General features: G+C 40.9%; 1 pseudogene; it reads right to left on the minus strand.

The window, feature by feature from the left end:
• Positions 1 to 19434: 19434 nt before the first annotated feature.
• Positions 19435 to 20265, minus strand: LOC139181270 (ferritin heavy chain pseudogene; annotated as a pseudogene).
• Between the last annotated feature and the right edge of the window lie 6970 nt (positions 20266 to 27235).

Raw genomic sequence — 27235 nt, forward strand, 5'->3', positions numbered from 1 at the left:
CATCTGGAAAAAAGCCTACCATTGCCAATTTTCTGAAACTGAAGGCCTGACAGATTTGTGAGTTGGGTCTTTTAGAGACAGGAAAAAAAAAAAGCTGAGGCCATCTAAAATTGAATTTAGTACCTGAAAGTAGGTCTCAAAATGAAAATGATGCTTTACCCTTTACAGGCAGAGTTTTCTGGATCCTTACGCCTCCCAAAGCGATTTACTGCATGGATTTCTGTCAGGTCAGCAGGTTGGTTAGCCCAGGTTTAAACCAAGAACATTTTGCAATCAATTTTTGCTCAGATTCATTACTCATATAACTGACTGTCAGGCTTATATTGTATCAGTAAGCGTCAGACTAATATTGCCAGCAGATAACATCATAATCTGTTGATGAGACTATTCATTTTTTTTGTCATTGCTTTATTGAGTTGCCAACTGTGTCTTCCCTGTTAAAATGTGTCCAATGAGCTGACTTTTATATACCTCAATTATGTTCTCTTGACTCTATGGATGAAGTGAACTTATACCAAAAACCCAGGGTTACTCTAAAAGAATGCCTCTGAGTTAATTATACTGCCTGTGAGTGCACTTCTATTTAAAAATGCATTAAATTGCATTTGCAGGCCATTTATATTGAAACTGGTTACTGTTGCCGGTTTGTGGCTTTGCTTTCAGGAAGAAGGCTGCTATATTTAAATAAATCAATAAAGAATAAATATACTCAAGTTTATGACGTGGTATTGTTAGAGGGAAGATGTGGAGAGAGGAGTCTTGGGAAGTGTGAGAACAAGAACTCATCCCATAGATTATCTCGAGCAGCTCTTTCATTTTATAGAAAACTGAGTCATGAAGGGATTTAGTGACTTTCTCCCAAAATGCTCAGTTATTTATTGGTAGAACTCTGAGTAATGAGTACTCAGGGTGTCCCGGCCCATTCTCTTTCCACTTTACTGTGGCATCAAGGTATTTATTTATTTTTTCTCTGTTATTTATTTTTAATAAAAGAATCATAAAGTGGGCCTTTAAAAATTTATATTGAGAAAATCTTACAACTTACAGAAGAATTGCATATATCATACACATACCTCCCTAGCTTTAATTTTGTTTATTAACTTTTGGCTGTGCTGGGTTTTCATTGCTGCACAGGCTTTTCTCTAGTTGTAGCAAGTGGAGGCTATTCTCTTCTGACAGTGCACGGGCTCCAGGTACGCGGGCTTCAGTAGCTCTGGTTCCCAGGCTCTAGAGCAGGCTCAGTAGTTATGGTGCATGGGTTTAGTTGCTCCTTGGCCTGTGGAATCTTCCTGGATCAGGGATTGAACCCATGTCTCCTGCATTGGCAGGCAGATTCTTTACCACTGAGCCACCAGGGAATCCTCCTAACTTAACCTTTTATTTAAATATGTCAATTGTTAACATTTTTTCATGTTGTATATGTCCATATATACACATATATGCATATATGTACATATATAAATGCTTATTTATTTCAAGTTGAGGCAGATGGCTGCAGCTAACACCACTTCATTTAGCTTAAGAACAAACAATTCTCTTAGAAAACTATAGGGACTTCCATGGGGCTACAGCAGTTGACTCCGTGCTTCCAATGCAGGGGACATGAGTTTGATCTCTGGTTGGGGAAATAGGATCCCACATGCTGCAGGGCCCCCCAAAAATAAATAAATGAAATTAAAAACAAAATTATACTGTAAGTATTCAAATTTCTACTGAGCGGCTAAGCACCGCACACAGTACATACTATATAATATAGCCCACACTCAGTTTTCACCAAGTGAAAGTCGCTCAGCTGTATCTGACTCTCTGCAACCCCATGGACTAGTCCATGGAATTCTCCAGGCCAGAGTCCTGGAGTGGGTAGCCTTTCCCTTCTCCTGGGGATCTTCCCAACCCGGGATTGAACCCAGGTCTCCTGCATCGCAGGCAGATTCTTTATCAGCTGAGCCACAAGGGAAACTCAAGAAAACTGGAGTGGGTAGCCTATGCCTTCTTCAGGGGATCTTCCTGACCCAGGAATCGAACTGGGGTCTCCTGCATTGCAGGCAGATTCTTTACCAACTGAGCTCTCAGGGAGGCCCATACTATAGTCTGCATTCAGTTTTCAACAATTGTCACAACAGTGTTATCCTGGCAATTCCCCCCCCCCCCAAGATCTAATCCTGGTATATGTGTTTTGTGTTTAACTACCATGTCTCTCTAGCCTCCTTTTTTTTTTTTTTTTTAATTTTCATTTGGCCCCACTGCATGGCATGAGAGATCTTAGTTCCTCAACCAGGGATTGAATCCATGTCCTCTGCATTGGAAGGCAAAGTCTTAACCCCTGGACCACCAGGGAAATCCCTAACCTCCTTTGACGTGGGCCAGCTCTTAGCCTCTCTTTGTCGTTCATGACACAGATATTCTTAGAGATTACATGCTAGCTGTTGTGGAGGAGTCTCTCAGTTTGGGTTTGTCTGATGTTTCCCCATGAATAGATTTGGTTTATGTGCTCTTCTGGCAGAAACACTACATAAATGAGTCTGTGTCCTTAGAGCACCATGTCAGGAAGCATGTGATGTTAGTTTATCTGCTGTTGGTAATAACATCTTTGACATTTGGTTAAGTGGGGGTCTTTGAGTTTTGTTAGCAGGGTATCTTGAGCACAGCATGATAAGCAAGTTGTGGTGCATATACACAATGGGATATTCAGTTCAGTTCAGTCACTCAGTCGTGTCTGACTCTGCAACCCCATGAATTGCAGCACACCAGGCCTCCCTGTCCATCACCATCTCCCGGAGTTCACTCAAACTCACGTCCATCGAGTCGGTGATGCCATCCAGCCATCTCATCCTCTGTTGTCCTCTTCTCCTCCTGCCCCCAATCCCTCCCAGCATCAGAGTCTTTTCCAATGAGTCAACTCTTCACATGAGGTGGCCAAAGTACTGGAGTTTCAGCTTTAGCACCATTCCTTCCAAAGAAATCCCAGGGCTGGTCTCCTTTAGAATGGACTGGTTGGATCTCCTTGCAGTCCAAGGGACTCTCAAGAGTCTTCTCCAACACCACAGTTCAAAAGCATCAATTCTTTGGTGCTCAGCTCTCTTCACAGCCCAACTCTCACATCCATACATGACCACTGGAAAAACCATAGCCTTGACTAGATGGACCTTTGTTGGCAAAGTAATGTCTCTGCTTTTCAATATGCTATCTAGGTTGGTCATAACTTTTCTTCCAAGGAGTGTCTTTTAATTTCATGGCGGCAGTCACCATCTGCCGTGATTTTGGAGCCCCCCAAAATAAAGTCTAACACTGTTTCCACTGTTTCTCCATCTATTTCCCATGAAGTGATGGGACCAGATGTCATGCTCTTCGTTTTCTGAATGTTGAGCTTTAAGCCAACTTTTTCCACTCTCCTCTTTCACTTTCATCAAGAGGCTTTTTAGTTCCTCTTCACTTTCTGCCATAAAGGTGGTGTCATCTGCATATCTGAGGTTATTTATATTTCTCCCGGCAATCTTGATTCCAGCTATGCTTCATCCAGCCCAGCATTTTGCATGATGTACTCTGCATATAAGTTAAATAAGCAGGGTGACAATTTACAGCCTTGACTTTCTCCTTTTCCTATTTGGAACCAGTCTGTTGTTCCATGTCCAGTTCTAACTGTTCCTTCCTGACCTGCATACAGGTTTTTCAAGAGGCAGGTCAGGTGGTCTGGTATTCCCATCTCTTTCAGAATTTTCCACAGTTTATTGTGATCCACACAGCCAAAGGCTTTGGCATAGTCAATAAAGCAGAAATAGATGTTTTTCTGGAACTCTCTTGCTTTTTCCATGATCCAGCAGATGTTGGCAATTTGATCTCTGGTTCCTTACTCAGCTATAAAAAGGAACACATTAGAGTCAGTTCTAATGAGGTAGATGAACCTGGCGCCTATTATACAGAGTGAAGTAAGTCAGAAAGAGAAAGGCAAATACTGTATATTATTGCATATATATGGAGTTTAGAAAGATGGTACCAATAATCCTACATGCAGGGCAGCAAAGGAGACACAGGCATAAAGAACAGAGTTTTGGGCTCAGTGTGAGAAGGCGAGGGTGGGATGATTTGAGAGAATAGCTTAGAAGCATGTACATTACCATATGTAAAATAGATGACCTGTGCGAGTTCGATGCATGATGCAGGGCACCCAGAGCTGATGCTCTGGGACAGCCTAGGGGGAGGGGTGGGGAAGGAGGTAGGAAAGAAAGTCTGCACAGCAGGAGGTACCTAAAATCCCTCTGTGACCTGGACTAGATACAAACTTGGCAAGAGTTAGGGTTAAGTATGGTTCCTTGTGGTGCTGGCCATTGTGGTTTAGTGCTGCAGCTGAGGGACCTCACCAAAGATCTCAGCTTACAGAGTTTCTCCAGACCTCCTCCTGCCAAACCCTACCATCTGCAATACTTACACAGTAACCCCTGAGGGGGCCTGCTGAGTCTCTTTCCTAGGAAGGCACACTATGTAGATAGCTCTTTAGAGGAAGGGAACTCATAAAGCATTCTCTCAAAATCCAAAACTACACTAGCTGAAAACCATGTTCTTCAGAACCTGAGTCCTGTATTGATTGGTTGCAGAGAGGTTTGGTTTAACAAACCTGACTTTATCTATTTGGACTTACTTCTGAACTAGGCAGTGATAAGGACTCCAAGGAATGTATTTCTCAAAGCTGACTGTGGTTGCAGGGACCTTCTTTCCCCACTCAATCCCTAACTTCAGAATGATTTAATAACCAGCTGCCATTGGGCCTGGAGCTTCTACAACATCTTTTAGAGTGTGATGGTTTAAAAGGACTGTTGTTTATGATGAATGTGCTGGTGATCTCAGCTTCTGCATTGCAAATGAGAGTAACCTGATCCGAAGAGACATATTGGGAGCAAGCTTGTAGTTACTTGGCCTTCTGGTCGAGTCAAGGCTGTTTAACCTGCAAGGAACAGAAACAGACTTAGTCGGGCAGCAGGTGACCTCATGGACACGGAACTGAGCCTCACGGGAGCTGAAACCCAAGAGGGCTTCTGTAATCTGTGGTTGAGACCTTTCCAGAAACCATCACTGCAGGAGTTTCTGGTCCTTCACATGGAAGTGCCACAGTTCCTGTGATTTGACTGCACTCACCATGTCTGCTGCTTCCTGTTTTCTCACCAACTCGCTCTTTCTTCTAATTTCCTGGAAAAAGTCTGATAGGCTCTAGGAGGTGTCTGAGTTTGCATCTTCCCCTAGAATATATACTAAGAAAAGGGTTGAATGCAAGCAGTGTAGTTTTGGAGTGAAAACAGGAAGCACAGAGAGGGAAAAGCGAGAGAAAGGGTGGAAGTTCAGTAAGAGAGGAAGTAAGTTAATGCTTTGGAGCTTCATTCTCCAAGGGACCCTCTGAGAGAATGGGGATCATGCTGCAGAACTGTCCCTCCAAGAGGGTGAGGAAACGGGATGTACCCAGTTCCGCCCGTCACCCTGCTAAATATTCATCACCTTTTAAGATCATGCCTTTGAATTTTAAAAATATTTATTTTATTTATTTGACTCTGCCAGGTCTTAGTTGTAGTATGTGGAATCTAGTTCCCTGATCAGGGATTGAACCTGGGGCCCCCTGTGTTGGGAGTGCAGAGTCTTAGCCACTGAACCACCAGGGAAGTCCCTGATGAACTTTTTTTTTTTTGGCTTGTCTGAGAATTTCTTTATTTCTCCTTACATTGTATTTTTTCCTTTTCCTGATGAACTTTTTTTTAATGAACTCATTACAAAAGAGTAGAAGAAATGCCCTATATGGCCTCCAGGAAATCATTCAAATATTCCAATTACATGTAAGAGTTTCTTTTTTTTTTTTCCTATTCATGCTGGAGTTGAAAATAAATCAACTCTGTTTCCCTCCTTGAGCCCAAAACCAATTGAGACATGAGACATAAGAATCAAATGGATGAGATAAAAATATCAGCTCTGTCTCTCTTAAGATTGAATTACAGAATGAAACTGAATGTATGGCCATAAGGAGTCTCCCAGAACCTCCCTTCCTGACAGTGAATGAGAAAATGTAGCCTCTCACTTGTGGGGGAAAATCTTTCCTGGTGAACTTACTACATGGAGTTTGTGAGGGGTGGGGGGAGACACATACAGACAGAGACAGCGAGAGACAGAGAGACACACATAGATACACACAGAGAGAGAGAGAGAGAGAGAGAGACATACACACACACAGAGACACAGACACACAGAGAGACAACACAGAGGTACACAGAGAAACAGAGGAGAGGAGGAGGGATGGGGAAGGGGTAAAGCTGGGTCTTCTGAGAGGCAGACTCTGAGACCCAGGAGTGCAAAACTTTTATTGAGAGTTTACGTTTTGAAAGATAAAAAAGGAAGAAAGCACAATAGGGCAGGAGAGCCTGGGATCTCAAAGCACATTTGACAAAACCCCTGCCAACCCATGGGGACCTCCAAAGCAAACCTTGTCTCTTAAAGGGGTACCACCTTAGGCAGAAATGGCCAGGCCTTGGCACTCCCACTGTGTTTAGTCATGGGTTGGGGCTGCCCAAGGAGAAGAACATGGTTTTCAAAATCTGGAGGCTGTCAACTAACTTGACTTGTTGCAACTCACTGGCAAGTTCTTTCTTGAAGGCGGATCTGAGCGGCACCCTCCAGGGCTGCCATGTAGACCTACTGTGTTTGCTTTCTTAGTGTCTTTGTTTAGAAAAATTATTCCTTCACCCTTGAAGAGAAGTGGGCCAGAGAGCAGAGAGAAGCAGGAAATGGTGCTCTCGTGTGCTGCTTTCTCAAGGAATGAAGTGGAAACCCAGAAAGAAATACCAATGAAGGGGAAGTCCTTGAGACATAAGAAAGAATTCCCTCTGCTTCTTGCAACTAATACCATATAACCCCACTTGCCTTCTCAGAAGGTCCTGTTACATGGTGAAGTTTTTATGTTGCTGAGCTGGAGATCTGGAGGGGACTCAGCGGTGTAGCAAGATAGAAGAGAAAATAAATAGGGATAAGGTTGACAAGAATGGAGTCAGTGATGCTGGACACTATATGAAGGACAGAGAGAAGATCATTATATCAGGGAAGGCTAAGAAGGAATTTGGGAGATGATAAATGTCAGAGATACTAACATTGATTACTTTGGGTGGCATGATACGGATTCGTTCTTGATTTCTACTGTGGAATCTTAAGTCTACATTGGCCTCAAATGCTATTGCGAGAGTGCATTTTTCACAGGGTCCTCGATGAGTTATGGACATGTATGTCTGGATGAATATACCATGCAGCAGCACTGAGTAGCTGAGACATGGTCATATAAGGTCTGCATGATGCCAAAACCTATGCTCTCAACTGCTAGGCTTACTGTTGTTGGTTGACTTCCAAAGAGGGTGGTGGTGGTTCACAAAGTCAGTGAAACAGCTGGAAAATTGTTTTGTCCCAAATACGCCAGAACTGTGGAGATCCTTCTTACATGGGCTTCCCTAGTAGCTCAGCTGGTAAAGAATATGCTTGCAATGCAGGAGACCCTGGTTCGATTCCTGGGTCAGGAAGATCCACTGGAGAAGGGATAGGCTACCCATTCCAGTATTCTCAGGTTTCCCTGGTGGCTCAGCTGGTAAAGAATCTGCCTGCAGTGTGGGAGACCTGGGTTCGATCCCTAGGTTGGAAAGATCCCCTGGAGAAGGGAAAGGCTATCCACTCCTTTACTATCTACTCCAGTATTCTGGCCTGGAGAATTCCATGGACTACGTAGTCCATGGGATAACAAAGAGTCGGATGCGACTAAGCGACTTTCACTTTCTTTTATGGGCTTGTGTTCCAAAACCCGGGGTGTGGACCCAGAAAGTACAGACCCACTCTTGTTCTCCATAGTTGCTCCAGAGTAACTACCTGGTTAGTCAACCCCTGAGGGTTCACACGACCTGACAAAGAAGATAGCCATGATCATCCATATCCTTGCATTCAGCTGTTACTATTGTGTTGATCCTGGATCCCCTGGAATAGGTTACAGGTGATCAGAAGCAGTGACTCTGGGTGGAACTACAAGCCCAAACAGCCAAACCAGAAGAAAATGCAGTCTCTGGTGAAGAGCAATGGAGAGAAGCGGAAAGCACAAATGCTGGATACATAAGATGAATACTCTCAAACCCTCCCATCACCACCACTATTACTACTAGTAACAGATTGACCTCAGGAGTCAGAAGAGGTCTGTTTCTATCTCTTCCTTTCCCCCTAGGCTGCAGTGATTATTGCTCACCCTACTTCTGTCTAAACCCCACTGCTTCTGGTTCTCTCTGGTCCTCGTCCTCTGGCCTCATTGCCCACTTTTCTTCTTCCACTGCTAGTCCACTTTCTGCTCTTCCATAGACCAGCCTTTGGTCTCCTCTTATAATAACCATGGCAGTACAGGGCACATAGTGTCCTGAACCACTGTAGACAGAAGCAAAACAAAAATAGGACAAGTGTTGACCTCACCTCAGGTTAGCAAGCCCCATGTTTCCTTTTTTCATTATATATGTGTGTGTATATATATATATATATATATATATACACACACACATTTAATTCTTATATAATATATACATAAATACTGTTGATTTACAGTCTTTTGATTTCTGCTGTGCATACATACATAATTTTTAGAAGTGTTCTTTTCCATTATGATTTATTATAAAAGATTGAATATAGTTCCCTGTGCTATACACTAGGACCTTGTTATTTATCCATTCTATGTATAAAAGTTTACATCTGCTAACTTTAACCTTCCACTCCACTCCTTCCCCACCCCTTCCCCTTGGCAAGCAGTCTGTTGTCTATGTCCCCGATTCTGTTTCTATTTCATAGATAGGTTCCTTTGTATGATATTTTAGATTCCACATTTAAATGATATCATATGATATTTGTCTTTCTCTGTCTGACTTACTTCACTCAGTATGACAATCTCTAGGTCCATTCATGTTGCTGCAAATGGCATTATTTTGTTCTCTTTTATGGCTGAGTAATACTCCATGGTATATGTATCTTCTTTACCCATTCATCTGTCAATCAGTGGACATTTATGTTGCTTCCATGCCTTGGCTGTTGTGAATAGTGCTGCAATGAACATTGGGGTGCATGTATCTTTCTGAATTGCAATTCGAGGTGTGTTCTATCAAGAAGTTGCTCTTAGTGATCCTTCTCATCTGTGCAGATTTTACTGGCTTCCTTCCATTCCCTGCTTTACTTTTGTGCTTCCTTACTGGTAGTTCCAGGGATTATCTGCCAAGTAAACACTTGCATTTAAACCATTTTCTCAGGATCACTTCTGGAAGAACAAAACCCGAGAAAACAGTTTAATTTGCCTGACTCATTGCTTACTAAGCAGTCTTCTGATTTATATTTAGTTACATTAATGGCTACTTTCTGGTAGGATGTTCTTTGCAGATAATCTGTCTTGGTTATATGTGAGTCTTATCTGGCTGATTAGTGACTCTTTGAAATCCTGTTGATATAAGTCAGTCTTCTAGAACAGGGATTGGCAAACGACAACCTGTGTGTCGAATGTGACCAGCCACTTGTTCTTTAAAAGTTTTATTGGGACTACAGCCACACTTACTTATTTACATATTCTCTGTGGCTGCTTTCACATTACAGTAAGACTTGAGGAGCTGTGACAAAGACCATAGGTCTGTAAATTCTAAAATATATATGCCTTATAGGAAAAGGTTGCTGACCCCTCACAGAAACTGTTCATCTTTCTCAGTGGGTTCACTGAGAAAAAGGAAGCCATGAATTATATTTGTGAGTACAAGGGCCAGAACTTGGACCAATGATATTTCCTAAGAGGCAACATCCTAGCCTAAAAGCCAGGCTGATCAGCACCCACTCAGTTTGTCCCAGTGTTTGGTTATATCATGTCCAGAATCATGTCTTGAGAATTCACAAGTAAACATGAGTAGGAGGGCATGGGTTAGAAGGGAATGTTGAAAAAGTGTCTTAAAATGAGGTTCATAAGTGCACTTAAACATTTCTCTCCAAAAGATGTTCTTTCTTGACTGATCGATGCTTGCTTATCATCCCATTGCACTGCACCCTCTTGATTCTTACAGGCTCAGCATTAATTATTAATCAGTTTGAAAATGGTTGATGGAGGTCCTCTGTATGTGATCCTACTTCTCGGATGCCATGATTCTAGCTATCTTGAGCTCCTTCTACATGGAGATACTTTCTATTCTTTGTTGTCAATGGTCTAGCCCCCAACAATTGATGAAATATATATATATATATATATATATATATATATATAATGCTCAGTAAACATTATCTCATATCCATCACACACAGACTCCTACTCTTGAACCAACATGGTAATAAAACTGGAATCATTTGCCAAATTCAAAGTAATTGTGCATAATAGGTGAGTGATAAGGAACATAGGCTTCAAAAATGCAAACACAGTGGGTGAAATCCTTCATTCTGGCCATCCAGAATGGCCATCCATTCTGGCCATTCATATTTTCAGACATTCGAATGGAACAGATTGCCAAGCCACAAAATTTTAAACTTGAACCCCTCCTGAGTAGGTAATGATGAAACTAGCAAAGAAAGAAAGAATACGTCTTACCCAGTTGGGAAATTAACCAGATTTCATAAACCTTGTCTTGTTATGAAATCCTTTTGATCAGAGATTAATTACCAAAAACTTGCTTTTGCTCTATCATCCACAGTCTAGTAGGAACATCTGAGTACCCTTCCTGTTGAGGGAGAAATGTCAAGACAGATGGAAGACAGGGCTCCACTCCATGTGATGCTTTGCATTTTCTCAGCAAAGTTCTCAGTCCTTCCCCAGAGGCCACTAGACATCCTTCTAAAAATGCCTTTTCTGTTTTGATTAGCCAGAGTCTAGCATTGTGGTTTGGAGAAGGCGATGGCACCCCACTCCAGTACTCTTGCCTGGAAACTCCCATGGACAGAGGAGCCTGGTGGGCTGCAGTCCATGGGGTCACTAAGAGTCAGACACTACTGAGCGACTTCACTTTCACTTTTCACTTTCCTGCATTGGAGAAGGAAACGGCAACCCACTCCAGTGTTCTTGCCTGGAGAATTCCAGGGACAGGGGAGCCTGGTGGGCTGCCGTCTATGGGGTCGCACAGAGTCGGACATGACTGGAGTGACTTAGCAGCAGCAGCAGCAGCAGCAGCATTGTGGTTTGCCACCAAGAACCCTGACAGGTTCAGAGATGATGGAAATTGTTAGGTCCTAGATGATTAGACCCTGAAAAAGATGAGGGTATCTGGTAAGAGAAGAGCCCAAGGAGAGGACAGAGACATTTCAGACTAAACGCCAGAAGCCTAGGGTTGACTCTGAATTTTTTTTACTTGTGAGACTACAAGAAGGCGTGGCACAACTAGAATGAGTTTAGAGAAAAGACAGTGGGTTCGTCTGTGGACTTGTTGAGTCTGAGTTTTCTGGGGGGCATTCAGAAGGAGATGTTTCACAGATGACTGTGCAAATTTCATGGTCAAGAGGAGTGTCTGGGAGGAGAAAGAGACAGACAGACAAAGATCAGCTCATGGATGTGGCTGAATTGGAGAGGAAATATGTATAGAACAAGAGTTGAAGAGGCCAACAGCAGAATCCAGGGAATGGTTAGGTCTATATACTTCTCTATAAACAAACCTTAGGTAACCATGAAAAGACAAGGGAGGTAAGGAAAGAAGGACATTATTAAGAACTACAGAATGATCAAGCAGGACAGGTGCTGAAGAGAGACCCCTGGTAATGTGAAGTAGAAAGCCAGTAGTTACCTTTGAGAGAAGAGTTTTGGTAGAGTTCCTTTAAGGGAAAAACTTCCCCATCTCCTGTGTCACGTAAATCCTCCACCTCCCCTATCTTTTCTGGATCTTCTTTAGTTAACTATCCCAGACCACTCCTGAATTTGTAACCTTTCCCTCTCTACTGGCTCCTCTGCAGCAAATAAACATCATTAAAATATCCTTCCCTCTCTTTTACACTTGTAGGGCTCCAGTTCCTCTTTGAAGACCCAATGTCACCTTAGTGGATGTAAGATTCAGACCTTTTTCCTCTCATGCATTCACTTTATACCTTGTAAGCCTCCTCTTTTATTTATTTATTTTTTAATATTTTTGTCTGTTGATTTGGCTGCACCGAGATTTAGTTGCATCATGTGGAATCTTTAGTTGTGACATATGAACCCTTAGTTGCGGCGTGTGGGATGTAGTTCCCTGACTAGGGATTGAACCTGGGCCTGCTGCATTGGGAGCGTGAAGCCTTAGCCACTGAACCACCAGGGAAGTCCCAAGCCGCCTCTTTTAGATCCTACTCAAATAGACTTGAGGTATCTTCCTTAATCTTTTCCACCTCAATTGGGAGCAGTAACTGTACCCTGTTGCTGCTGCTGCTAAGTCGCTTCAGTCGTGTCCGACTCTGTGCGCCCCCATAGTCATCTTATATTCTTAGTGCCAAGCATAGCGAAGAACACTTCACAGAATCTAGGATCATTTGTTGAAAGAACTGGCTACTTGGTTACCAATTTCCCAAGCTGCATGAATGCTCCCTCCTAGAATGCTTTATTTTAGGTTTATTTCTTGAGTTGTGATTCTAAAAATATTTTACATTGGAACTTTTACTTCTCCATGAACTTTATGGGTAAATTAAACTTTGGGGAGAAAAAAATCATGCCCAGGGAATTACTCCACAGGAAAAAAAAAGAAAATAAATCTCCTTTGTGCACATGGTATAGTTAGTTAATATCAGATATAATGCATTGTAAACCAGAAGAAATGTGACCAAAAAATAAACGTTAAAATACACATTAAAGGGAAGAAGTCTATTCTTCCTCAGGCAGAGCAGTAGCTTTGCATATTAATGAAATTTAAATGTCTCACAGTAAGAAAAGTGATTGGAATAGACTGCAATAACTTCAAAATGAGTGCACTTTAAACAGCATCTGTGAATAATGTGTGATTATGGAGAATCAGTCAAAAAGGCTAGTCCCACTCTAATGCTCCCAGAAGACAGATGACTAATGGCCCTCAATTAACAAAGCTAGAGTATGGGCCTAGGGAAACTGAAGATAAAGAAAGTCAACAGGTTGACTTGCTGAAATACACAAAGATGTCAGTCTGAAAGGTGGCCATGACAATTCTGGGCAGTGTGAGGGTTAGGGATGTGTAAAAAATATTATAAACAGCTAAGCCATTCTAGTATAGTCATTGAAAGTGAGGAAAAATGAAACAGGAAAAGCCAAAGAGCTGCACAAAGACTGGTGAAAAGTTTAAAATATGTGACAGCTTGAGATGACTTCAGGGCTGTGGCCAATTACTGTCAAACATGGATTGGCAGAGATTTCCTGTAAACCTTCTAGGCTTTGCGGACCATACGGTCTTTGTTGCAGTGACTGACTCTGCTGTTGTAGGTGGATATGGCCTCAGACAATAGGTAATTGAATGGGTGTAGCTGTGTTCCAGTAAAACTTTGTTTCAAAACCAGCTGGGGCCAGACTTGGCTTGCAGACTGTAGTTGGCCAACCCACACTCGAAAAACACCATTTGGAGACAAAACAGCAGATTGTGCAAAAGCCACTATTTGAATATGTGTGTGTAATCAATAATTGTTGGTTCACTTATTGTTGTTGGAGCTTTTATTGTGCTTGGTATGTTTTTATTGTTCTTGGTCCAGTACTTACATGAGAGTATGACTGAGTGAGTTGGTTAAATCGAACCATTGGTATTACTTTCCAGCACCCCAGGTGATTCCAAGGTGCCGCCATGTTTGACAAATAGAATGCTAAAGACTGCTACTCAACATTGAAACATATATATTATCACATGTAAAATAGATAGCCAGTAGGAATTTGCTGTGTGAGGTGGGGAACTTAAATCCCGTGCTCTGTGACAACTTAGAAGAGTGGGATGGGGTGGGAGGTAGAGGGAGGTTTAAGAGGGAGGGGACATATGTATACTGATGGCTGATTCGTGTTGATTTATGGCAGAAACCAACACAATACTGTAAAGCAATTATCCTCCAATTAAAAATAAATAAGTTTATTAAAAAAAAGAATGCTACTCAAAATTCAGTGTGCATATGTATCACCTAGGATCTTGTTAAAATGCAGATTCTGATTCAGTAGGTCTGAGGTTGAGCTTGGGATTTGGCATTTCTAACAAGCTGTCAGATGACACTGACCTGTTGGTCCATGGACCACATTTTGTGTAGCAAGATGCTTTCACGAATTTTCAATGCCTGGGATGTCTAGGGCCTGCCCCCAACACTGATGTAATTGGTCTGGGAGGTGGCCTGGGCATTGAGAACTCTAAAAGCTCCACAGGTGATGCTAAGGTGCAGCACAGCTTGAGAACTTCTGTGCTAGATCAAGTGTGTGGTGACTTGTCAGTGTCACTTACTGTGTTATCAGGAGCCCTTTTGCCCATCTCCCCTTTCCCTCCATCCATTCCTCTCCTTTTCAGACCCAAACATCCAGAAAACAGTGGGTTCAGGCTTAGCTCTTCATCCTTTCCATCTTCCCCACCTCTGAGGAGTGGACTGTAGTTCAGGAAGGAAAGAGGATGCTCAGGGAACCTGAGATGGGGAAGGAGAAGCAAAAAATTGTTCTAGGGGCCGATATAAAGGGAAGGCTGATTGAGATGAATGGGGGATTACCAGAAAGAGTTGTCACAGCAAAACTCAGCTCCAGGCTTGGGCCCAAGTTTGGGGCACTGGAAATAGCAATCTACTCTCCTGAAGCCTGGCAGCAACTGACAGCCAAGCAGTTAGGGAGGCTTTCTCCTTCTTGATATGGAGAGAGACACAGTTGGTAGAAATGCAAGAGAGACCCCCAGTGGCAAAGTATAGATGTGAAATCCTTTCATAAACAAATCATAAACACCTCAGAGGGACTTAGAAATTAAGCGAATGATGATGATGATAATGATGATAAATGATGGCTTACAAGTAATATATGTACTATATGTGCCAGGCACTGTTGTGAGCATTTAAAAATATTAACTCATTTCTTCTTCTTTGCAACCCAGTGGGGTTGACACTTCTTTTAAAAATTGAAGTATAGTTGATTTACTATATGTTAGTTTCTGGTATCCAGCAAAGCAGTTCATTTATAAATAAACATGTTCTTTTTCATACCCTTTTTTTTTCTTATTATTTATTACAAGATTTTGAATATAGTTATACCATACAGTAGGATGCTGTTTATTCTATTTATAGTGGTATGTATCCACTGATCCCAAACTCCTAATCTATTCCTTCCTCACTTCCCTTTACCTTTGGTAACATAAGTTTGTTTTCTATATCTTTGAGCCTTCTTGTGTTTTGTAAATAAGTTCATTTGTGTCATATTTTAGATTCCACATAGGATATCATATGATGTTTATTTTTCTCTGATTTATTTCACTTAGTATATTCATCTCTAGATCCATCCGTGTTGCTGCAAATGGCATTCTTTCATTCTTTTTATGGCTAATAGTCCACTTTGTGTGTATGTGTATCCCCCATATTCTTTATCCATTCATCTGTCAATGGATACTTAGGTTGCTTCCGTGTCTTGGCTATTGTAAAGAGTATTGCTGTGAGCATTGAGGTGCATGTATCTTTTTGAATTTTAGTTTTGTTTGGATATATACCAGGGAGTGGGATTGCTAGATCAGGTGGTAGTTCTGTGTTTAGTGTTTTAAGGAACCTCCCATACTGTTCTCCATAGTGGCTATACCAATTTACATTCCCACCAACAGTGTAGGAGGGTTCCCTTTTTTCTGCACCCTCTCGAGCACTTATTATTTGTAGATTTTTTGATGATGGCCATTCTGATCAATATGAGGTGATACCTTATTGTAGTTTTGATTTGCATTTCTCTAGTGATCTTGAGCATCTTGTAATTTTTGGCCATCTGTAACTTATATGCAGAGTACATCATGAGAAACGCTGGGCTAGAAGAAGCACAAGCTGGAATCAAGATTGCCAGGAGAAATATCAGTAACCTCAGATATGCAGATGACACCACCCTTATGGCAGAAAGTGAAGAGGAACTAAAAACCCTCTTGATGAAAGTAAAAAAGGAGTGTGAAAAAGTTGGCTTAAAGCTCAACATTCAGAAAACTAAGATTGTGGCATCTGGTCCCATCACTTCATGGGAAATAGATGGGGAAACAGTGGAAACAGTGTCAGACTTTATTTTGGGGGGCTCCAAAATCACTGCAGATGGTGACTGCAGCCATGAAATTAAAAGACGCTTGCTCCTTGGAAGGGAAGTTATGACCAACCTAGATAGCATATTAAAAAGCAGAGACATAACTTTGCCAACAAAGGTCCATCTAGTCAAGGCTATGGTTTTTCCAGTGGTCATGTATGGATGTGAGAGTTGGACTATGAAGAAGGCTGAGTGCCGAAGAATTGATGCTTTTGAACTGTGGTGTTGGAGAAGACTCTTGAGAGTCCCTTGGACTGCAAGGAAATCCAACCAGTCCATCCTAAAGGAGATCAGTCCTGGGTGTTCATTGGAAGGACTGATGCTAAAGCTGAAACTCCAATACTTTGGCCACCTCATGTGAAGAATTGACTCATTGGAAAAGACTCTGATGCTGGAAGGGATTGGGGGCAGGAAGAGAAGGGGACGACAGAGGATGAGATAGCTGGATGGCATCACTGACTCGATGGACATGAGTCTGAGTGAACTCCAGGAGTTGGTGATGGACAGGGAGGCCTGGCATGCTGTGATTCATGGGGTCGCAGAGAGTTAGACATGAATGAGCAACTGAACTGAACTGAATGTCTTCTTTGGAGAAATGTCTATTTAGGTCTTCTGCCCATTTTTTGATTGGGTTTTGTTGTTGTTATTCATGTATATAAGCTGTGTATTTTGGAAATTAATCCCTTGTTGTTTGCGTCATTTAAAATATTTTCTCTGGTGGGGCTGATGCTTTTATTATCCCTATTTTACATGCAAGGCCCAGAGAAATAAAATAAATTTCCCAAGTTCCCCCAATTTTGTACGTAGTTTAACTGGCATTTGAACTCAGGGCATCTGTGTTCAAGAATCCATGACACTAAACTGCTTCTCCAAAATAAGAGAAGAAGGATTTATATTATAGTTACAGACAAACAGCTGCTCATCCTGTGCTTCTTCATATCTAGAGGAGAACATGAATATATATATATACATATATATATATAGGCTTCCCAGGTGGCTGGTGGTAAAGAATTTGCCTGCCAGTGAAGGAGACCTGGGTTCAGTCCCTGGGCCTGGAAGATCCCCTGGAGGAGGATTTGGCAACCCACTCCAGTATTCTTGCCTGGAGAATCCTATGGACAGAGGAGCCTGGTGAGCTACAGTCCATGGAGTTGAAAAGAGTTGGACACGACTTAATGACTAAACAACAACTATATGTGTGTGTATGTATATATATTAATCTCAAATATATGTACATATATATGTGTGTGTGTGTATATATATATATATGTTTGACTAAACATATTTGAACAAATTTGACTAAAAAGAGTAAAAGGGCAAATACCATTCACTATCATTTTCTGGAAACTAAAAGGGCTATAATCTTCATTTTTAAGAAAGTGTTAAAGCACAATTATGAGGCAATATAGAAAGAAAGTACTGTTTAGCTAAACTTGTTCATAGTTTAGTGAATGTTAAAAGCAATCTATTATCTCAAAAATGGCTCAAGCTATCTATGTGGCTTTGCAAATAGGATACAAAGTCTGCAAATTTCTAACTTTGATCTTTGAACACCATACATGACACAGAAGAAATAATACTGTATGTTCTGAGTATTTTTCTCAGACACAGACAGCCTTAGGGTTTACATGGGAACAGATTTTATCTGGTAAATAAAGAACAAATTGAAAGAACGGAAGAGTTTTAAAAGAACAGAAAAAAAGAAAAACAACAGAAAATCAGGTCTACTCTTGGGAAACCTTTTTGCTGGGAAATAATGTCTACCCATTGTCAAGAAGATAAGGTAATAGGATCACGCCTCTCCACATCTACAGAGGAGGAGCCTGAGGCCACACTGAGGTTAGGAAGAAGCTGATTTTGAGATCAACTGAGTAGACATAGGTGGCCACAATCTGGAATGAGGTAACGATCCAGATGGGCCCAGCAGCCCTCTAGGTGTTCCAGCACCTCATCCCATCCTCTGAAGCTTGGCTGCCCTGGGTTTGGAGCTGCCTATGCCATAATCTCCTTACTTCCCTTCTGGTCAGCTTAATCTACTCCATGACCTCAACCCATCTATGTATACGCTAATATAGCCCATATGTGTCTTTCCAAACCTGATCTCCCACCGGAGCGTCAGATTCATTTTTCTGGCTGCCTGCATGACAGTTCCACTTGGGTATCTAATAGGCATCTCAGATTTTACATGACATGTGTTCCCAGCTCCTCGAGTCCCCCTGAAGACATCCCCAGCTTCATAAATAGCACGACCATCAGCCAGCGTGTTCAAATCCAAACTGGATCCTAGGTTATTTTCACCATTTCCCATTCATCACCTCTGGTCCATAAAGCAAACATTATAGACTCATGAAATTCATCTGAAATTTGTCTACATCTCTTCCTCTGCCAATGCCACAGTTTAAGCCACCATTGTTTCTCTAGGCCTGCTATAGTCTCTCAATTGGTCTTCCAGCTTCAACTCTCTTCACTCTCTGCATTCTTCAAAGCAGCCAGAGTCAGAGTCAGAATCTTAACATTCAGAGAGATTTATGCTGCTTGATACTTAATACTACAAATTGACCTTCAATCTTGGCCTTATGTTTTTCAGTCCTTCTATTGAGGTAATTTGGGGCTTGGGGTGCCATGTAACCTTAATGGAAGGAAGGGCACAATAAAAATAACTTTTGCATGTTTTGTAAGGACAACATGCATGTCCAGCATGTGACCTAGGGAGTCACCCCTTTGTGGACAGTCCAGCCTAAGGCTCAGTTACCTTTGTCACCATCGCCCAGGGTGAGCTTGTCAAAGAGGGTCTCCACCAGTCTGGCTTCTGTGATCTCCATCCTGCTTCCCAGAATCAACAAACACTAACATTTACATATTTTAGTAAACTCAGAGTTTTCAGGTAAAATTTAGGAACCCTTTATTTTAATCCATGAACCATGCCATTCCCTTCATTCTTCCTCCAGAGGCACCATTGTTGTGATTTTCATACTTCTACTATTCACGGGCACCCACATTCACCAGAGCCTCACCTCACCCCCCCCATATACCACATTGCTTATTAAGGGGAAATGGATTTTGTATTTTCCAGGGTCCCATGGAACCCCTTCTCCCTCCCTCTGTGGAAATCCCAACCTGTCTGTGGACAGGGCATTGGTAGCTGGAGAGACTCCTGGATACCTGTTTTAAAACTTGAAAAGTTAGGAGTTTGCACACACACATCAACCAGAGACCTTTATTTCTTTAGGAACCAATAACTTTATTGCAAGGAATGGCAAAATTGAAAGAAGAAAAACTTCAGTGAACTTTTCTGCAAGGGCAATACTGGGGACTGCATAGCAGACAGAGTGACCTTGTACAATCACCCCTCACTCTGGGAAAAGTCCACTTTTGAACTTAGAGTCCAGGTATCAGTTTTTCTTGTCACCATCACCCAGGGTAAGCTTGTCAAAGAGGTACTCTGCCAGGCCGTCTTCCGGGGACCCCATCTTACTCAGGATGCTGACATGGCCCGCCAGCTCCTTGGTGAACTCCGCCTGCTGGTTCAGGTAGCCGGTCTCCAGGAAGTGGCACAGGTGGGGGTCGCGCTTTTCGGTGGCCAGCTGGTGCAGGTCGAGCAGGCTCTGGTTGATGTGCTCCTCTACGTTCAGAGCATCTTGCATGGCTTTGAGACCACTCTCCCACTCTTGGGTCTCCAGCTTCCTGATGTTGTGGAAGGAGACGCGGCCCCCGCGCTGGTTCTGCAGGAACATCAGGCTCTCAGCCCTCTTGTTATGCTCGTGGGAGTGGAGCAGGAAGAAGCGGGAGAAGTGCTTTAAGGCCACATCATCACGGTCGAGGTAGAAGGCCACTGCCAGGCACTGGAAGGAGGCATGGAGCTCCAGGGTGGCGTGGCTGTTGACCGCAGCCTCACACTCTGGGTGGTAGTTCTGGCGTACCTGCGAGGGCGGTGCTGGCTGCATAACTCGCACCGCAGGTGTGGGAGGTGAGAACGCCAGAGTGACCGTGAAGCCACGGCGCCGGTACCGGTGGCCTGGGAGAGTACCCAGGGTGAACTATTAAGGTGGCCTGAGACAGGCGGCTCAAATCAGGGCGGCAGCTCTGGGATGAACTGGAAGAGGATTCCGTTACCAGGTTTACGAGGGGGACAGACGTTCCATTTCTGTTGGAGAGGGGGCGTGCTGGTGGGCGGAGCCCGAGCCCAGTGTTCCAGGTTCCACCAGAGCCTGGGTGGGGCAAGACTGAGCTGAGCACCTGGCATCTATTATATTTTAAATTTTGCTGTAATATTTCTGTTTTTCAAGGACTTTCTCTTGTTCTCTAATTGCTCCCTTTTACAGCACCCTATTCTCATTTTATAAACCCGCTGGCTTCCTTAGAGGATATGAATTTGCATTTTTTGGTAATGTTCTTTTCTTTTCCTGTATTATATATTTTTTCCTCTAGAAATAGTTCTGTTTGTTCATCATGATCCTCTCGTTCACTTCCCTCAAATATCTGGCAAGCATTTATCCATCCATATTTGGGAATAAAGGATTCATTGGATTAGCCTCAGAATCAAATGATTAGCATGGATCTGATGTACAGTTATGACGTCCATTTCATCAACATGCATCTCCTTTGTATGGTAGGGGGGAGTGTGTCAGTTCCTTTGGGTGTATGTGGCATAAAACTTTTAAGGTAGTATAGGGACCCTTCCAAATGCTAAAAGCATGGCATTTCTCTGACATCAGAAAACTTAAGTGGATTGCTCTTCAGATAGATGTGTCCTGTTTTGCCTCATGTCTGCTCTAATTTGGGTTCCTTTCCTGGTCAAGTAATTCACTGTCTTTGGAGTGTAGTTTTGGGAGATTAAGCTGATCAAATGCCACTTTGGCTTTGTCCAATGTAAGGAAGATTGGGGTAGGGTCAGAGCTTGGGTGTGGAAAACAGAACTGTTGTTCAGAGAGGAACTCTTCAACCTCACAGTCCACCAGGACCTTCTGCACTGCTTGGATTTTATCAGCTCTGTTCTTGAACTTTCTTTGAATGTGCTTGACTTTCTACTACAGGCATATTATTTTATTGTTCTTTATTTTTTTAAATGAAGTATGGTTTATTTATACTATGTTAGTTTCAGGTGTACAACTTAGTGATTCAATATTTCTATAGACTATACTCTATTCAAAGTTACTATAAAAATAACTGGTTCTATTCCCTGTGCTCTATAACATATCTTTGTAGCTTATTTATTTTATACAGAATAGTTTGTACCTCTTAATCCCCTACTCCTGTCTTGTACCTCTTCCTTCCTTTCTCCTTCTCCCTTCTGCCTTTCTGTCTCCCCTTCCCTACTAGTGGAACCTGTTAACCATTAGTTTGTTATCTAAATCTGTAAATCTCTTTCTGTTTTGTTACATTCATTTGCTCTATTTTTTAGATTCTAAATATAAGTGATAACATACAGTATATGTCTTTCTCTGTCTGACATTTCATGAAGCATAATATCCTCCAGGTTCATTCGTGTTGTTGCAAGTGGCAGATTTTGTCTTTTTATGGCTGAATAGTATTCCATTATAGTATTCTGTACACCACATCTTTATCCATTCATCTGTTGATGGATACTTGGGCTATTGTAAATAATGTTGCTATGAACATTGGGTTACATGCATCTTTTCAAATTAGTGTTTTTATTTTATTTTCTTTGGATATATGCCCAGGAGTGGAATTCCTGGGTCATATGGTAGTCCTATTTTTCGTTTTCTGAGAATTCTCCATACTGTTTTCTACAGTAGCTTCACCAATTTACATTCCCACCAACAGAGTACTAGGGTTCTCTTTTCTTCACATCCTTGCCAACACTTGCTATTTGTGGTCTTCTTGATGATAGCCATTCTGACAGGTATGAGGAGATTTCTCAAGTGTTTTTGATTTGCATTTCTCTAGTGATGTTGAATATCTTTTCATGTGCCTTTTGGCCATCTGTATGCCCTCCCTGGAAAAATGTCCACTCACGCATTCTGCCCATTTTTCAGTTGGGTTGTTTGGGTTCTTTTTTTTTTTTTTTTTGAGTTGTATGAGTTGGTTACATATTTTTCATATTAACCCATCATTCATATCATTTGAAAATATTTTTTCCCATTCAGTTGGTTGTCTTTTTGTTTTGTTGATGGCTTCCTTTGATGTGCAAAAGTTTTAAATTTACTTATGTCCCATTTGTTTATTTTTTCTTTTATTTCCTTTGCTTAGGAGACAGGTCTAAAATACTGCTACCTTTTATGTCAAATAGTGTTTTTTCTTCTAGGAGTTCTATGGTTTCTGGTCTAACATGTAGGTCTTTAATCCAGTTTTAGTTTGTTTTTGTATATGGTGTGGAAATGTTCTAATCTCATTCTTTTACATATAGCTGTCCAGTTTTCCCAGCACCACTTATTGAAGAGACTGTCTTTTTTCTGTTGTATATTCTTGCTTTCCTTCATGGTAGATTAACTGACCATAATGTACATGGCTTTATTTCTGGGCACTCTATTCTGTTCACCTGATCTATGCATCTGTTTTGTGCCTTTTTTAGCTACTGTTTTGATACTGTAGCTTTGTAGCATGGTCTGAAATCACCGTGCATGATAGCTCCAGCTTTGTTCTTTTTTTCTTAACATTGCTTTGTCTTTGTGGTTCCATATGAATTTTAGGATTATTTGTTCTAAGTTTTGTGGAAAATGTCATGGGTATTTTGAGAGGGATTGCATTAAATCTGTAGATTGCTTTGGACAATATGGACATTTTAACAGTAGTCTTCTCATCCATGAAGGTGCCATAGCTTTCCCCTTCTTTGTATCATCTTCAGTTTCCTTCATCAGTGTTTTATAGTTTTCAGAGTATAAGTCTTTCACTTCCTTGGTTAAGTTTATTCCTATATATTTTTTGATGTGATTTTAAATGAGGTTGTTTTCTTGCTTTCCCTTTCTGATAGCTCATTTATTACTAATTGAACTTTACTACTAGTAAACAATCTGTTCAGATTTTTTGTTTCTTCCAGATTCAGTCTTGGAAATTTTTGTATTTATAGAAATTTATCCATTTTTTCTAGGTTGTCCAATTTGTTGGCATATAACTGTTCATAATATTCTTTTATGATTTTTGTACCTTTGTGATATTAATTATAATTTCTCCTCTTTCATTTCTTATTTGGTTTACTTTGGTCCTCTCTCTTTTTGTCTCTAGGCTTTTGGGTTTGTTTATCTTAAATTATTTTTTCTTTTAATTTTTAGTTGGATGATAATTACAATATTGTGATAGCTTCTGCCATCCATCAACATGAATCAGCCATAGGTATACATATGTCCCTTCCCTCTCAAAGCTCCCATCCCACCCCCTAGGTTGTCACAGAGCACTGGCTTTGGGTTCCCTGCATCATACAGCAAATTCCCATTGGCTATCTATTTTACATATGGTAATGTATATGCTTCAGTACTACTTTCTCAAGTCATCTCACCCTCTCCCTCCCTCTCAGTGACCCTAAGTCTGTTCTTTATGTCTGTATCTCCTTTGCTGCCCTGCAAATAGGATCATCAGTACCTTCTTTCTAGATTCCATATATACGCATTAATATATGATATTTGTCTTCTCTTTTTTAATTTAGCTTCACCTTGTGCAATAGGCTCTAGGTTCATCTACCTCATTAGAACTGATTCAGATGTGTTCCTTTTTATGGCTGAGTAATATTCCATTGCTTACATATAGCACAATTTCTTTATCCATTCATCTGCCCATAGAGATCTAGGTTGCTTCCATGTTCTAGCTATTGTACCTAGTGCTGCAATGAACATTGGGATACGTGTGTCTTTTTCAATAATGCTTTCCTCAGAGTATATGCCCAGTGGTGAGATTGCTGGGTCATATGATGGTCTTAATCCTAGTTTTTTGTTGTGTTTTTAAGGAATCTCCATACTGTTCTCCATAGTGGCTGTATCAATTTGCATTCCTACCAACAGTGCAGGAGGATTCCCTTTTCTCCACACCTTCTCCAGCATTTATTGTTTGTAGACTTTTTGATGATGGTGATTCTGACCAGTGTAAGGTGATACCTCATTGTAGTTTTTATTTGCATGTCTCTAATAATAAGTGATGTTGAGCATCTTTTCTTGTGTTTATTAGCCATCTGTATGTCTTCTTTCGATAAATGTCTGTTTAGGTCTGCCCACTTTTTGATTGGGTTTTTTGTTTTTCTGGTATTGAGCTGCATGAGCTGCTTGTATATTTTGGAGATTAATCCTTTGTCAGTTGTTTCATTTGCTATTATTTTCTCCCATTCTGAGAGTTGTCTTTTCATCTTACTTCTAGTTTCCTTCATTGTGCAAAAGCTTTTAAGTTTAATTAGGTCCCACTTGTTTGTTTTTGTTTTTATTTTCTTTACTCTAGGAGATAGGTCATAGAAGATCTTGCTGTGATTTATGTCAAAGAGTGTTCTGCCTATGTTTTCCTCTAAGAGTTTTACAGTTTCTGATCTTACATTTAGGTCTATAATGCATTTTAAGTTTTTTCTGTTTGTGTGTGTGTGTGTGTGTGTGTGTGTGTGTGTGTGTGTGTGTGTGTATGGTGTTAGGAAACACTCTAATTCCATTCTTTTCCATGTAGGTGCCTAATTTTCCCAGCACCATTTATTGAAGAGACTGTCTTTTCTCTGGTGTATGTTTTTGCCTCTTTTGTCGAAGATAAGGTGCCCATAGGTGCATGGATTTATCTCTGGGCTTTCTATCTATACAAATGTAGACCAATGGAACACATTGGTCCATATTGCTGTTTTTGGGCCAGTACCATAGTGCCTTAATGCCTATAGCTTTATAATATGATCTGAAGTCAGGGAAGTTGATTCCTCCAACTCCATTCTTCTTAAGATTGCTTTGGCTGTTTGGGGACTTTTGTGTCTCCATACAAATTTTGAAATTATTTGTTCTAGTTCTGTGAAGAATACCATTGGTAGTTTGATTGGGATCACATTGAATCTATAGATTGCTTTGAGTAATATGGTCATTTAAGACAAGGGTGCCCACACTCACCACTATTATTCAACATAGTTTGGGAAGTCCTAGCCATAGCAATCAGAGAAGAAAAAGAAATGAAATGAATCCAGATTGGAAAAGAAGTAAAACTCTCACTGTTGGAAGATAACATGATTCTTTCATAGAAAACCCTAAAGATGACACCAGAAAATTACTAGCCCTAATCATTGAGTATAGAAAAGTGACAGAGTATAAAATTAATACATGGAAATCCTTTGCACCCCTATACACTAACAAAGAAAAGTCAGAAAGTGAAATTAAGAAAACAATCCCATTCACCATTGCAACAAAAATAATAAAATATTTAGGAATAAGTTTACCTAAAGAGACAAAAGACCTGTATGCAGAAAACTATAAGACACTGATGAAAGAAATTAAAGATGACACAAACAGATGGAGAGGTATACCACATTCTTGGATTGGAATAATCAATATTGTGGTTTTATTCTTTTCAAAAAAAAATCTCTTGGTTTCATTGATCTTTTCTATGGGTTTTTGAATCTCTCTTATTTTCTCTCTGCTGTTTATAATTTCCTTCCTTCTACTAACTTTGTTCTTATTTTTCTAATTCTCACAGATGGTAGGTTAGGTTGTTTGAGATTTTTGTTTCTTGAGGTATGCTTGTATCACTATAATGTTCCCTCTTAGAACTGCTGTTGTTGCGACCCATAGATTTTGGGTTTATTCTGTGGGTGTTTTTTTTTTTTTTTTTGGTGGTGGTGGTTTGGAGAGGGGACCATACCATACAGCATGTGAGATCTTATTAATAGTTCCCCAACCAGATTTGAACCCACACCTCCTGCATTGAAAGTGCAGAGTCTTAACCACTGAACTGCCATAGAAGTCCCCTTATCTCATAGATTTTGGAAAGTTGTGTTTCCATTGTCATTTGTCTTGAGGTATTTTCTAATATCCTCTTTGATTTCTTCATTGACCCACTGGTTTTTGTAGTGTTTTCCCATTTTTCTTCCTGTAATTAATTTCTGGTTTTATACCATTGTGGTCTGAAAAAATGCTTAATATGCTTTCTATCCTCTTAAATTTGTTGAGACTGGTGTTTTGGCCTTAGTATGTGATCCAACCTGGAGAATATTCCATGTATACTTGAATATGTATCCTGCTGTTTTGGGATAGAATGTCTTATAGATATCTATGAAGTCCAGCTGGTGTATTGTGTCATTTAAGATTTCTGTTCCCTTATTTGATTTTCTCTCTGGATGATCTGTCCATTGATATAAGTGAGGTGTTAATGTTCCCTACTATTATTGTATTATTGTCTGTTTATCCTGTTATGTCTGATAATATTTGCTTTATATATTTAGATGTTCCTATCGGAAAAGGCAATGGCACCCCACTCCAGTACTCTTGCTTGGAAAATCCCATGGACGGAGGAGCCTGTTAGGCTGCAATCCATGGGGTCGCTAAGAGTTGGACACGACTGAGCGACTTCCCTTTCACTTTTCACTTTCATGCATTGGAGAAGGAAATGGCAACCCACTCCAGTGTTCTTGCCTGGAGAATCCCAGGGACAGGGGAGCCTGGTGGGCTGCCATCTATGGGGTCGCACAGAGTCAGACACGACTGAAGTGACTTAACATAGCATAATAGATGCATATATGATAACAAATGTTATATCCTCTTCTGGTATTGATCCCTTTGTCATTATATGATGCCTTTCTTTGTCTTTTGTTATAGACTTTGTTTTAACATCTATTTTGTCTCATATGAGTATTGCCACCTCTGCTTTTTTGTCATTTCCATTTGCATGAGAAATCTTTTTCCATCCTTTCACTTTAAGCCTATCCTTGTCTTTAGCTCTTAAATAAGTCTCTTGTAGGTGGCATATAGATGGTCTTTTTTTTTTTTTCTATCCAGTAATATTGTTTTTTTTCTATCCAGTCATCCACCTTTTTTCTTCAGATTGGATCATTAAGTCCATTGACCTTTAAAGTGATTATTGATGTGTATTGTACTTACTACCAGTTTGTTATTTATTTTCTGGTTGTTTTTGTAGTGACTCTGTTCT

This window comes from Bos indicus, chromosome X (assembly GCF_029378745.1).
Source record: "Bos indicus isolate NIAB-ARS_2022 breed Sahiwal x Tharparkar chromosome X, NIAB-ARS_B.indTharparkar_mat_pri_1.0, whole genome shotgun sequence".
Classification (NCBI taxonomy): Eukaryota; Metazoa; Chordata; class Mammalia; order Artiodactyla; family Bovidae; genus Bos; species Bos indicus.